The following is a 15,898-nucleotide window of genomic DNA, read 5'->3' on the forward strand; positions in this document are numbered from 1 at the left end:
AACATATTTTAGCAACATAACATTTAAAAAATGTATCCATGGCTTTTAGTGAAAGGCAAAGGAGGGCATTTGAGTGCTAGTGCTATCTGGCTCTAACATATTGATTGGTCCTTTGTTTTTGCCACATCTTAATGGTGCACAGGTACATTAATCTCTTACCAGAGCAGGCAACATTTGAAATCTCAGACCAGAGAAAATCCAAAACAGAAAAAAAAATGCCACTTTTCTTTGCAACCTCTAAGAAATTAAACCAAAATTATACATAGTTCAAGGTTCCTATTTCCTACTGAGCAGTGGTGCTTTTTTGTGTTAATTGTTCATAGAAGAAACTAAGGCAGTACCTTCCAGCACTGCTGGAGTGTGGACTCTTGGCATGCTGCATCTGGGAAGAAAAGACCTTGAGTCATGCACACTGGTTTCCTGCACACCCCCTTGACCCTGTTCTGTGCAAAAGCAAAGGCTTTGGGGGACTTTTTCTTGACAATTCAGCTTAGAGATCCCCTTAGGGAAATTTCTCTGAGTAGAAATGCTTCTACAAAGAGTCAGCAGATTCTCTGAAGCTAGAGGAGAGACTTGCTGTCTCTGAATGCCCTGAAGTTGCTGCTCAGATTGCAAGCTCCTATTAGAGGAGAAAAGAGCATTAAAATAACTTGAACATCTATTTTATTGGCAATTTAGGATGCAAAGTATTTTATTTTTAAACTTCTAAAATTTGAAAACAATATGCTTATGTTAAATAATACAGGTTCCCAAAGCTGGGTGTGCTCACTTGGACCTCAGTTTTTCTGCTCTAAATACAAAAACAAACTCCTAAAATTCCTAGGTGAAACACAAGTGTTCTGATGACATGTTACTGATGAACTGATCAGTCCACTTGTTAGAATCTCTTTTTTCCCTTAGTAAGGACATTCAAAACTTAAGATGCATTGTTCTATTCTTAATTCCAACAACTTCATTCTGAACATCTTCTGGGAGGCATACATCACACACAGGAAGAATCCAGCTTCGTCCTTCTCACTCTCGTGCCCCTTGGAGATGGGCAAGGACACACTCACCATGTTTCTTGGTTTACCAAAAGGAAGAAGCCTTGATGAACATTGAGCTGTAAGCACCTTCTAGTTATCCTGATGAACTTGCCCATGTTGATATGGTCAAATACCAGGAACTTGGTTTTATCCAGGACGGGCAGCTGCCTCTCACCTTGTGTTGTTCTGTTATCGTAGGGATTGGGATCTGAATGGAATCTGCTCTTGGACGAATCTCACATCTTCTACTCTTTGTTGGAAGGCCTTCCCAGGAGGCATTGTGTGGAGGTCCTGGGGGCAGATCCTACTCTGGTGGCGGTGACTTCCCTGTTTACCATGATTAGTGTCTGATACCCAGATGAGTGGTAGAAAGAAACAAAAGCCTCTTCTTTTCCTGTCTCCCCAATCCCTGCTTCTGATGTTGTGTACAGCTACAAAAAATGATATACTATATTAGAAAGGGGAAAAATGAAAATCCCAAGAAGAGAAATTGATTGAGCAGAGCTGGGTAGATGCCAGGGAACAAGAGATCTAAGGAAACATACCTATTTAAAACAGATACCTGTTAAGTTGTCATCTCTACTCCCAACTCTTGACTTGTATCCAAAATACTTCCCAATATCATTGAACACCTACAGTTAGATATGCTACATGGGTCATTTGTCCACAGCTGCAATCATCATTTTTCTCCTATTATTTTTTTCTACTTGTACTGGTTTTATCACTTTCAGTATTTTTCATTTCAGACCAGACATCTTTTCCATAAAGGCCAAATGATCACTAGACTTTCAATGTATTCTAGACGTTGTTCAATTTTTTTATTATTTAGGTTTATTCCAGGAGCTTAATAACTTCATAGCAAATTTTGATATAGTGGCCCAAACTGGGAAAATCTCTAATTTTTTAAAGAAACCATTTAAAACCATAAAAATGTTTTAAAATAAACATTTTAAACTTTTAGAACTCTTTAGAAATGGCAGAGAAGTGAAAATTAAAATTATCAATACCAATTATATTGAAACAGTTTAACAATGTCAATATTCTTCATCCCTTGAATAGCTGTTTCCTTCTTTTTAATGATTTATACTTTTCTGAACACTTAGAAGTTTTTAAAATATAATTGTTATAATGAAGCTGTCTTAGGGTAGCTATTTATATTCTTTTCTTACTTAAATGCCTATTCTTTGGTGATCTGGACCCCTCTGGGTGCTGCCTCCATGGTCAAGAAAGCAGCAGGAAGGGAACAACTGTGTCCTTTTAGCACCATGCTCATTGGCTTCTCTGCCAATTTCCCTCTCTTAGGAGATCGAGATCCATTCAGAGGACTCAGTTTTTATTCAAAGAAGGGTGGGCATTTTGCTGCACTACCCTCAAGAATAAGGCACGTGAAAATAGCCTAAACTTTGAAATGGCAATGTAGAAATCTATCTGTAAAATGCGAATAAAATCTCCACTTTTAAGTGTGGTATAACAGAAAGCAAAAAGATGGACAAATCACTCTCGTTGTTCCTCTCTGCTAATTGCATACAACTGCTGATGTGGTCAAAGATGTTTAATATCAAATGATACCATGATGCCTATAGAAATCACTAAAAATATTAGTTTACCAAGGACAGACTCAATAATTCTGCTTATTTACAGCAAATAGGCATATTTCTCCTACTTTGGAGAAAACAAGTGCAATCTACCACATAAACAAACATGTTGTCTTGCCATAGAGAAGAACATAAGCCTATGGTGAGGCAAAAGGCTGCCCATGAAGGGAAGCACCTGATCCATAGCCTCATAGGCAAACACAGGAAGAGACAAGGGCTGGAAATGGAGAGTGGCTGAATGGATTTGCAATTTAATATCTTGATTTCATCTATTCTCCATACCCAACCCTTACTCCAATGATCTACTTTCTGTCTTCTCAGAGCATAATGAATATGTCATAGCCAATAAAGCTAGACAGTAAACAGCACTTTTCTAAGACATGCCAATGCTTATTCTTTCAAGACAATTTAGCACTGTGTGGGGAAGAAAGGGCATTTCTTTTTAATTCTCTTCACTCAGAAAGACACACCAAGCCAAAATGGTTCCATGATGCCCAAAAGGAGACAACCTAAATGCTTCCTGGAATCCATGTCAGTGCCTCTGTGCATGTCCTCTTTCAGCTGCGACATTGAGTGGCTTTGTACACTACACAATAGAATACATGAGCCACATACAATTTCATCAAGATTCTAGGATAGTAGAAAATGTGATGTATACTCCTTATCATCATTGTCATATGTAACCATATCCAAATCCATATATATCTCTTAATTCCAGAATAACCCAAATGCATTAGTGTTACCAGACTGAGTATGTAGAGCATATGGAAAAATGTGCTTCCAAATCTGCCCCAAACACATGATTCTCTAATTCTGAATCTGAACCAATGAAGACTAGGTATGTTCAAATGGCATCAGTGGAACACAAACAACTTAATTCAATTCAACCTTTAGCTTTTTTTTGTTCTGGTCTTTTAGTTCTTATTTCCTGACAACTACTGACCTTTCTACACTTGGCCATGAACTAAATCTGAACTTCCACCCACTCACATTGTTTTTCCTTCTTCACTTTGATAGCCAATAAATGATCCCCCCCTTCCTCTTTAGTATCAGCAACTTCTGCTTTGCTTAGTGCTTTATGAAATATTACTATTGGGTCAGATTTGTAGTCTGTCAAATCAGTTGTCATTAGCAATATGTGAGGCTGTGCCAATGGAGAAATGAATCATGAAACACAAAATGACTATAATTTGTTTAGAACCATGTTTGACTTGGTGATGCCATAATGATTGATTGATTCCTCCACTCGAGGAGTTTTGGGATCTGGTTGGAAAGTCTAGATTAGCAAATAAAAAAGGGTAAAACAAAGCAGCATATTCATGAGTCAAGTGGCATGGCCCAGAGTTATTATGCAACTGAAGTTCATAGAAAGGGTGTCAGTGGAGTCTAAAACTATCAGAAAAACATAACAGTGGATCAGCCTAAGCCAGAAATGAAGAAAGGGCAGGATTGAGGTAGGTAAAAAGTAGAAACACAATGACTATTCCAAGCAACATGAATCTTACGAGTGAAGGCAAAAAGGTAAAAACAATGATGTTGAGCTCTTAGAGCACTGAGAAGACACATGTGCATCTCTCAGTAGGGCCAGAGCAGGGTGGGGTTCCAGAAGGTGGTTACATGTGAACTTGAATGCATAAGGAAAACCCTGACTCTTCAGGGAAGTTTTAGTTTGCAAAGAATGCAAGGTTATTTTAGGCTAATGAACAGATGTATTTGTTAGGGTAACAGAAGCCTTTATTACAGATAAGCCTATAATCTTAGGGACTTAATAGGCATTTGTTTCTTGTTTATGTAAAGTCTAAATCAGTTATTTCTGATTGGAGACAAGTTTTCATTTGGGTGGATTAAGTAAATTACATCATAGCTTATATATAGCATTCTTCCAACATACATTTACTATAACCTCATGTAGCAAACATCTTCTAAGCACCTACTATTTATTACTAACCATTCTTGGCTGATTTTTGCAGATATGTGACTGAGGCAAAAAGCATTGTCCTTGACCTTGAGAAACTTCTGCTGGTGAGGAAGCCAGATACAAGACATTTATCTGCTGTGGAGCACAAAGGAAGTATTTTACAGAAATATGGAGGATGAGAGATCAAATGAGGATCTTTTAATGAGAATGAAGTGTATATCCAATGGGACCAGTTGCTCTACTAAGAATAATCACTGGAAATTGCAAGTTCAAATGTGAAATACCTGATCATTAATCTAAAGAGTATTACCTTCTACCAAGATTTTTACCATGTCACTGTTCTTCAAGCTCAGGTGTTTATCTGTGCCCCCTGATGTTATTGTAGGTACCTATATTTTGGTGGCCTTCCCCAGTTATAACACGGGGATATTTCCTAGCAGACCTTCCCCAGTTATAACATGGGGACAACAGGAATTAGGACAGAGAGTGACTGACTCTGCTTGTGACCAAGTGTGTTTGTCTCTGAGACTTATCAAGACTATAGTATTTTCCTTTTATGATGATTTATAAAAGTTTCTTCCAGAGGTACAAAGGACTAATGGCTGCATGAGAAAGAGGTTCAAATCTTTAGCCATCAGGAAAATGCAAATCAAAACTACACTTGAGATTCCATCTCACTCTAGTTAAAACGGCAATCATCAAAAATACAAAAAACAATAAATGCTGAAGAAGATGAGGGGAAAAGAAACCCTTACACACCATTGGTGGGATTTCAAGTGAGCACAGTCACTATGGAAATCAGCATAGTGGTTTCTCAAAAGCTAAAAACAGAACTATCATATATATAATCCAGCCATACCATTTTTTTTGGTATTTACATAAAAGAACTAAAATCAACCTACTTTAGAGATACATGCACACCATGTTTATGCCAGCACAATTCGTAAGAGCCAAGTTATGGAATCTGCCTAGATGCCCATCAACAGGTGAATAAATAAAGAAATGTGATATATATATATATATATATATATATATATATATATATATATATACACACACAATGGAGTTTTGTTCAGCCATAAATAAGAATGAAATTATGTCATTTGCAGGAAATTGAATATAACTAGAGACCATAATTTTGAGCAAAATAAGTCAGGCTCAGAAAATATACTGTATTTTTTTCTCATATGTAGAAGCTAGAAGGAAAAAAATAATCATAAAAAAGTACACCATGAAAGTAGAAGGGAAAACATTAGAGTAGAGGGGGAGGATAGAGATGGAAGGGTGGGGGAATATCGAGGAGTGAAACTGATCAATTGTTTTTATATAATAGTGAATATGCCGCAATGAAACATACCAGTCTATATAATTGATAAGTACCAATAAAAGTGTCTTCTAGGTCCAGCTTAAAATTATGTACTGTTAATACTTTGATCGAGATTGTAGTTCTCCTCAGGACATGTCTCTTTAGTGTAGTTTATTTGACACCGTCATACTATTCACAGATTCAGATACATGGAAGCAGAACATATACTGATTTGGATGTCAGCTTTGGTGTCAGACCAACCACCCTTAAAGCCTGTACAATACTCTTTTTAGCTATGTGGATAAGATAGTAAACCTCTCTGTGCCTCAGTTTATGTAAGATGGAGATAATAATATGGCTTACCTCCTTTGGTTGATATGAAGATTAAACAGGCTAATTCAGGGAGTTCAAACCTTTTCTATTTGCAGTGCACACAGTGTCTCAGCAATTCTCTTCTCTAGGCCACCTAGTGAAGAGAAAAAGAAACACCTAATAGTACCACTTACCAAGTATGTCTGAACAACTTAAGTATTTATGTCCCAGCAGCTTGCAGTACCAGCCACTTGAAAATACAGTACACATAAATTATATAAATAATAATAATAATAGTATTTTAATCTTATTCTTAAATATTGTTACTTATTAATAAGATGCATGTGTCTTCTGGGCATCACATAATTTCTCCAACCTTGCAGTCACAGTGGGCACTACCACCCTCACTTCCTTCCCTGTATGAATTTTCACCTGGGTATTATGTTTTATATCAGCAACTGCCAAAGACAATGCATAGAACACAATCACAAGGAATACTGTGATTGAGACTGTGAAACAGCTTGAGCTGTGACATTCAACAGTGTATAACAGGTATCAGGTATCACAGTATATATTGTAGGATTTGCAATATTCCACAGAGACCCTGTGAGTTCACAGCAATGCTTCAGCAGCACAGTTTGGGAATCACAAAGTTAATTTACTTAAAGTACTAAAAACACTGCCGGCCATGTACAAGCATTCAGTTAATCTTAACCGTTTGTCTACTTTACCTCTGATACCAACAAAAGCCCACAGAGCTAAGTTTGTTTTATCACCACTATCTTTGGATTAGGGAACAACTTCCAGAAGGTCAAGCATGTTACCCACTGACACCAGGAAGTGGGAAAAACAGAATTTTTATTCAAGTTTATCTGTAGCATACTGCCTCCTTTTGGTTCAAGACTCAGCTCTACCAATACATTTTAAACGTGAAGTTTCTATCCAAGTATCATGTTATGAAAGGCATTTCCCCAACAACTAAAGACTGGCCACATGTTATAATGGTATTGATTGATTTAATTTTTCTTTTAAAACTGACTCAACATTTCAAACATACTGAAAAACACAGAACATAGTGTATAATTGCCACCAAAATTTTTATAAAAATGAACATTTTACTATATTTGTTTCAAATAAATAAAACATAGGACCACTTATTCTTTCTGCTTTTCTCCCTCTTTCAAAGAAACCACTATCCCAAAGATGTATCATTGCTATGAACAATTTTGTTCTTTGACTATGCACATATATGCACATGGTGTCTGCCAACCACGTAAACTGTGGAGGACCAAGATCAATATGTTCATCTCTTTATTTTCTTTTCACTGTTGTATCAACCAGTGCCTAAAATATAGAATGACACTTGGTTAGACATGCTATAGATTTTATGAATGATTAAATAGAGATATTGTTTATATTTCTAAGTGTATATAAATATCACTATACTATATATTCTCTTGCAATGTGCTTTTTTGAACATTATGTCTCTAAGTTTAATCATATTAATATGTACAACTGTTTAAAAAGGTATATACAGCTGTAGCTCATTCATCTTAAATGCTATACAGTTGTCTCTTTATACAAAAATAGCACATTATCAGTTTCCCTTAGGATATTTATATTTTGCTGTACTAAATTCAGCTGCATTAGACATTGTTGTACAAATTATAATAATATTCAGTGTTTATCATATTTTTCAGATTCATAAAATTTACCATTATAATAAATATAAATGTTGGTAGCGTACATTGCTACAGGGAGCTTGACAATAATTAGCAATACTTAGAATACTCTGAACCCAGGATCTAGCAATACTCCTTCTAGGGGTAGGTTAACAAGGATATGACTATAAGCATGTTCAATGTCAACACTTTTAGCAATAAAAACAATTGCCATTTTCTCTTGTTTGTCATTTATGAATGCATAATAAATGTACCTAAAAACTTAGTGGCTCAAAATAATCATTTTATGACAATCATGAATTTCATGGGTCAGCAACTTATAAAGAATATAGTTGGGGACCTTTGTTTCTGCTTCATGATGTCTGAGGTGTCAGCTGGAGGAACCTGAAGGCTTGGAGAGGGAATCATCTGTACACATCTTTATTCACACAGCTGGTGCTGACTGTTGGCAGGTACCTCAGCTGGAGTTGATAACTGGATAATCCACATTTGACGTAGGGTTGCTCACAGCATGGTGACCTAAAACCACCATGGCAGCTCAGAGCCCCATAGCAGTGACCAGAGAGAGCCAGATCAAAACTATCATTTTTTATGACCTACATTAGGGAATCACATCATAAATTCCTTTACCATAGACACAGATCCTTCTAGATAAAAGTGGAAGAAAAATAGTCTCCATCTCTTGAGAAGGAGTGTTAAAAACATATAGGATGGAAAATGTAAGTCCTCTTGGGAAAAAAAAAATAACATCTGCATTTGTCCTCTCTTCCTCTTTACTTCCTCTTTCTCTTTTTTAAATCTCCACTTAATTCCATGAAATTATTTGCATTAGGGCCTCTTTATGAATGCTGTCCCATATATGTGTGATGTCACACATCTAGTGTGTGTGACATCACACTTGTATATGGCAATACACATTCCATACCCCTGCATTATTAACTTTTTCTCTAATTCATTCTGTTTCCTTATTATATACATGCATACAATAATATTTTATCAGCCTTTGCCACTACATATTATTGTGTCAACATGTTCCCTAACTGGCTTTGCTCCTGAATGGTAAACAAACAAAGCAAGTACTCACTTGCCTGTTCCCATGGTGTTCCTGCAGGCCTTCACTTGTGCTTATGTGGTTATCTTTCATGCTTTGGCCTCCTTACTTCTCTAGCAGGTTTTTCTCTTGCTGGAAAAGGTAAGGAATGAAAACAGTGTTTATTCCGTCATTATTTTGCTGTTCTTTGGTAAGAAACATACCTCATGAGGCATATTTCATCCTTTTCTCATTTATAGTCAATGCTTCACTTGTCTTCACAAATTGCTCCATATACTCTAGAGAATTTTAGCATTTTCTTTTGTATTCTATTTTAATTAGACGTTTAATTTTGCCACATTGCCTTCTGAAATAAATTATCATACTCTTTACCTAAAATGTTACATTAGCAACAAATAAAATTTTAAAAAAATCTACATTAACATTTTTAAACATTAGCTCAGAGAGCCTATTTATTTATTTATTTATTTTAAGTAAACTTGCTTTTCTTTAGGGGTTTCCCTATGGTGTATTTCAAATGCCCTAAATAACCTTAGGGATTTTCCAACTTCATGAATGTACTTTATACCAAGAAATAAGACTTTTAAATTATGTGTGTAGCTCAATCTTTTTCCTCTTTTTTCCTAGTTCATCTCAGATATTCAAGCTTTATGAATATTTAATTTTGGAAACTACTTTTTGACCTAATGAATAAAGTAATATCTCTTTTCCCTTTCTTACCACCTCTTCAAGTTCCTGAGTCTATTATACAGCATTTGTTCATGTATTTCATCTCAATTGTTCTATTTTATTATATTATATATAGATTATATATATAACAAATTATATATAATAATTATATATATAATAAGACATTTTCTTTTCCATCTCCCCACTCATTCACACCAGCCTCATATACTCAGCAGCATTTCCCAATGCTCTGTACCCTCTCATGCCCCTCTATTGCCACAGACAAAGGTTAAGATGCCTCAAATGACCTTCCCCTTTCTTCAAATGGAATCTTAACTTTCAGCTCAAATGTTATTTTCTTGGTATGAAGTCACGGTTCCTATTTCATGTATGCAGTTCTTTTCATGTCATACTGAATTGCTGTTTACATGTCTGTCTCTCCCACAAAGTTCCTCAAGGACTGGGCCCATGTTTTACTCATGTCTGTAAACCCTTGTGCCAGAAAAATATTTGTTCAATTCACTTATAATCAATGACCAAATCTCTGACCTTGAACAAGTTACCTACACTCTCTGGGTGATTCACTTTGTTATTTATATATTTATATTTATTAAAACAATACTATCTAATTTAAAGAGTTATTTTGAAGATTACATGAAATAACTCATGCAGAACACAATACCTGACACATTATTCACATTCAGTAAACATTTGACTGTTGCTGTTATGTATACATATATTTTTAAATATTGAATTTGATTACCCAGATCCTACCATTTTAAGTAGTGGTCATGAAGATGAATGCTTTATTGTCTAAGCTTTTCTTTAAAAGACTACTTTGTCAAATGGTCTGAAAAATGTTGAACAGATAGATTTGTTTACCACGACAATGAAATATTTTTCTGTAAAAAGACTGCATGAAGCATATTCTCTCTGAAACAGAAAAACCAGTTTGCAATGTGACATCATAAAATGCCTACAGGAAGAAATACAGAAGGATTGCCAATACCCCCAGCCATCAATGTGAGTTCTGTTTGACTCTGGAATGTTATACATCTTTCTCAGCTGCTATTCTATCAACTCTCTTTCATCATCTAAATTACCATATATGTTTCAGGCTTTAACTTTGTCATAATAGAAAGTTCAGACTAAATTCATTTATCAACATAAGATTATAATCCTTGGGTGTAAAAGAAATAAATTTCAACATCAGTCAAGTTTATGTGAAGTGTTCTCTAAATAACAGATATGTTCAAATAAATATTAAATACCATATCATACATACAATATATTCATAATGTTTTATGTTAAAATATTCAATATCTCAACAATAATATTCCATAAGGATTGTTTAATGTTCTTATGTGAATATTTGCACTTACATCTTTCTTTTTGTTCCAATATAGTTAACTAAATATAGCTTTAAACAAAAGTATTTTTGAGGGTTATCTAGCTGGGGGATTCTAGTGAGAAAACATATTTTACTATCTATTTATATAACTTGTAGCATGAATTATCAGACTTCCCATAATGAATGCTTTGGCTAAAACTATACTTCTAACCAATTTCATTAAAAAAAAAAAAAGATGTAGTGTTTAAAAGATTTGGTCTCTAGTACCATGCAAATGATCCAATCATTGAATTACTTCTTAAATTATCTAGGCCAACTTGTAGTGTACATATTTTACTAATTTTGACAATTGTTGCTAGTTAACTAACTATAATTTACTTATGTTCAGTAATATTTTGCCAAACCATTCTACCCAAATACGGACATTTTTTCAGAACATGCCAGCTAACATAGAAGAGAACAGGAAAAAAACAGTAATGAAACTAAAAGAAGATTTCATCAGGGCAAAGTTTTCTAGTTTGTAGACTACAGCAAAATCATTCATTATGTTACTTCGAGTTTTTGTCAAATGGGGAACCACAAGGGCTGTTTTCCTTAGTGAGGGTACGTTAGTACAGTTGACATTGTCTTAACAAACAATACCCAAATCTCAATGGCTTAACTGCAGAAAAGAGTGTTTCTCATTTTCTCATTTATGCACCATCTACTGTGGGTCTGAGAAACACAAGAGAACCTGTCCTTGGTGTGATGCAGGTACCTCAACCATTGGTCCCACCATCTGCCCTCAAGGTCTATTCTACACCTCCTGCAACACAGGGGTGATAGCATGAAAGAATCTTACATGTACAACTAAACACTTCAACCCAGAAATAACCTAGTGGTTAAATACTCCATTCCATAGATTATTTCCACTTATAGCTTATTGAATGATTTTCATTTGCCTAGAATGATAGGAAACCCAAACATTGTTGAAAGTACTAGAAATGATATCATAGGATTCTGCACAGACCCTAACACAGTGTTTCTATGTAACAATTACTGCATATTAAATTAATTCCAGTTTCAACAATACAAACAAGTTAGTCTTAAAGTGAGTTTTGCATAGGTAGCTTGGAGTCATGGCTGTGACACTACTGGCATTTGGCTACCTTCAGTCAGCCTGGAGCTTTGGTGGCACATACCAAGCCAAAACAGTCCACCTACCAGAGGGATTGAGAGACAAATGAGGAATGGTCTCAGTCCAAGGGAACAGAGAGTTGGGAAGATCATAGTGTTTCAGTAGGCATTGGAAAAGAGGGAAGTCTGAGTAGTGATTAGTTGGGTGGTGCTTTAAATATGAAGTGAAAAAGTTACTCTATAATTAACTCTCAAAAGCACTGGAGTACATTCTTCCCTGCTTTGGGTACTCATTAAACAATTGCAAGGCAAGGCAGTACAAGGATTGATCTCCATCTCCCTCTCTAGCTTGGATCGTAAACTGAACTTAATAAAACTTGTTACCCAGAAAGTTGTGAAATCAGCAGCAGAGCTAACATTGCCTGCAAATAAATAAAAGATAGTAGAAGTGGCCATAATGCCAGGCAGTGGCCTCAGTGATCAGAAGACACAGTGATACCCAGGAAATCAAGAGTAACTTGCAAATGATAGTATGCAGCAAAAGTTGAATCAGTAGCCTAGAAGAGGGGCAGTGACACAGCACCCACTCAGGGCACAGAGCGGGGGCCAAAGCAGAAAAGTGGAGAAAATATTGTTACTATAGGATAACTGAGCAAAAATTTTGTCTTGTTTAGACCCACCTAAGCAACAGGGGCACCCATTCCCCAGCTGCTGGGGATGGGCTCATAGCTCACAGCTGTCCCTCTCTAGAGAATTGCTGTTAGCCAAATGAGAGTTGTTTTGCCCAGGAGTTCTCTCTCTCTCTCTCTCTCTCTCTCTCTCTCAGAGAGAGAGAGAGAGAGAGAGAGAGAGAGAGAGAGAATTTTTTAATATTTATTTTTTAGTTTTCGGTGGGCACAACATCTTTCTTTGTATGTGGTGCTGAGGATCAAAGCCAGGCCGCACGCATGCCAGGCGAGCCCACTACTGCTTGAGCCACATCCCCAGCCCCCCAAGGAGTTCTCTTGTCCCTTCCTGGATATAGCCCAGCCTGTTTTCAATAACAGACTGATCTGGCTGTTTTGCCTCAAGGTAGGATCAACTCTAGGTGTTACTCACCCCCATGTTGCAGGAGATGTAGAAGAGACCTTGTGAGCAGATGGTGGGATCAATGGCTGAGGTACCTGCATCACACCAAGGACAGGTTCTCTTGGGTTTCTCAGACCCACAGTGGATGGTGCATAAATGAGAAAACGAGAAAAACTCTTTTCTGGAGTTAAGCCATTGAGATTTGGGTATTGTTTACTAAGACAATGTCAACTGTACTAACCTACATGCACTAATGAAAACAGCCCTTATCATTCTCCATTTGACAAAAACTTGTGGTGACATAATGAAAGATTTTGATGTAGTCTGCAAACTAGAAAACTTTGCCCTGATGAAATCTTCTTTTAGTTTCATTACTGTTTTTCCCTGCTGTCTCTGTCTTAGTGTCATTCACTGCTGTGCAATATTCTGTTCTGTTAATACAGTGTGATTTATCTCTTCTCTTTTGACATATATTTAATTTGCTGCAAGTTTAACCACTATTAAATACTACCATTATGAACACCCTTATACATGTTATTTTGTACGTTCGTGGGATAAAGATATGTAAGTATAAATGAAATTGAAGGGTCATTTGATATGCATATTTATAGATGGTATGGTTTAGATAATGGGAAAAAACAAGGAGAGAAATGAATTACAGTAGATAGGGTAGAGAGAGAAGATGGGAGGGGAGGGGAGGGGGGATAGTAAAGGATAGGAAAGGTAGCAGAATTCAACAGTTATTAATATGGCATTATGTAAAAATGTGGATGTGTAACCAATGTGATTCTGCAATCTGTATTTGGGGTAAATACTTGAATCTAATGTATGAAATATGATATGTCAAGAGCTTTGTAATGTTTTGAGCAACCAATAAAAAAAATTAAAATTTTAAAAAAAATAGATATGGCTTGAGTGTGTCACCCAAAAGTTCTGTGCTAGAGTCTTGGTTCTCAGTGTGGTGATGTTGGGAGAGGTACTGGGCCTTTAAGAGGTGGATCCTTGTACAGAGTACCTAGGTCATAGTGGCCTCATCCTTGGAAGAGATAAATGTAGTTCTCCTGGGATGCTGATTAGTTCCTATGAGAATATGTTATTATAAAAAGAGCCACCCTGGCCCATGAATATCTTTCTGACTTTTTCCATAGGATCTCTTGTGTATATGATTGTTTTACAATCCACCATGAGGCCCTTCCAGAGGCCAAACTGGCCTCAGACATTTTGTTATAGCAACAGAAAACACACTGAGAGAACAGCTTTACTTAATATTATCATCTAAAGCAATTATATATTTCCATTAAAGTGTTCTCATTGTTTCTCATTTTTTTTTTCAGTACAGTGTTCTATACACTTGATATTTTTAGTATCTCATTTTGGGACTAGTTTTCATTTTTGTGACTTTTCTATCCTTAGGCTATTAATTTATTGGGTTGTCTTTGTTTTTTGATTTATAGAAGTCCTCTGTCAGATACCTTACTACAAATTTTTATTTCAATCTGAGACATTGTTTTGGAAGTTTATATCTGATAACCAGATATTTTCATTTTAATGGTCAAATTCATGTTAGTTGCTTGTTCGTGTGAGTGTGTGCTTTCTTGCTAATGAAACCCTTCTATATTCAAGTTAAAAATTGTTCTTTATTTTCACCTATATGCTTAAATATTATTTTTTTCATTTAGGTCTTACTAAATTTTAAATTTGTTTTTATATGATGTGAAGTACTGACCTTTTTCTTTTTATGTGGGGTCCATGTGGAGCACTAAACAATAGATCCTTTTTTTTCTTTTTGAAACCAACTGAGTAATAAAAGCTAAATTCAGACCAATAGAATTTTTTTTAAAAGCATCATTACTGAAAAAGATTAAGTAGAGAGGAGAAATTTAGATCTGAAGCCAAACAATCCCTCTAAGAGTTGACTCCTAAATTGGAAATAAAATTATTCACCCAGCCACTGGTGCAGGTGGGACTCTGACTCCTATATTGTGGAGATGTGCATGGATAAGAGCAGGTAAGATGCCTCTCCATAGACAGCCATATCTGAACAGAGCAGGGGGAATTGTGGAGCAGAGCATGCTCAGCAAGTTCTCTCAAAATCACCAACCAAAATAATCTCCCTCCTTTCAAGATGGCCACAAAGACAAGAGGGCAGAAGAGTGATTTTAGCTGTAAGTCTTTATGAGACATAGAAATGCAAGAAGTGAAGAGTCTTCCACTCTTAATATTTGAAATAACAATGACCATATGAACATTTAAGTCACATTAATAAGAGAGGGAGGCTCATTTGTGCTGGATCATGTATAATACTATACAAACAGAAATGAGATTGAGAAAACAGAAACACGCCTTTTCAAGGTAGAACCAGTGAACTCATTTTTTAATTTCCAGTTCCAGTTCCAGTTCCACTGTAGCCTATCAGTACTCTATTTCTCAGTTTTGGATGGCTGAGTTTTATTATTGTGTCCTTACTATGACTTGCCCTCTATTTCCTAAAGTGAATTTATGTTTCTTGAAACCATATCATTCATATGTGTTTGCTTGTTTACAAAACTCTTCTGAATTCAAATAGGTTACAGAAAGAGAAAGAAAAAAAAACAGAAGAAAGTGAAAAGTTCTTATATTCATGAAGTATAATTATCAGTCTTTTCCAGAAGATTCTAGACTATGGATAGCTCCTCCAGTTGCAGACAGTGGTACCTTACATTATTTATATAAGCTTGTCTGCTATAACAATAGGCAGAATAAATGGATATTTCCTAATTTTACTTCTGGAAAGAGTTTAAAAGTGAAAAACATTTGAGATGCCAC

General features: G+C 35.9%; 1 long non-coding RNA gene across 1 annotated transcript; it reads right to left on the reverse strand.

Annotated features, from left to right (window-relative positions):
* Positions 1-919: 919 nt before the first annotated feature.
* LOC308645842 lies at positions 920-9,004 on the reverse strand. The gene is made up of 3 exons (XR_014021283.1): positions 8,923-9,004; positions 6,208-6,310; positions 920-1,456 (listed from the first exon to the last, which is right to left on the reverse strand). It is a non-coding gene; the product is annotated as an uncharacterized lncRNA (long non-coding RNA).
* Between the last annotated feature and the right edge of the window lie 6,894 nt (positions 9,005-15,898).

The sequence above is a fragment of the Spermophilus citellus genome (assembly GCF_964194105.1).
Source record: "Spermophilus citellus genome assembly, chromosome: 3".
Classification (NCBI taxonomy): Eukaryota; Metazoa; Chordata; class Mammalia; order Rodentia; family Sciuridae; genus Spermophilus; species Spermophilus citellus.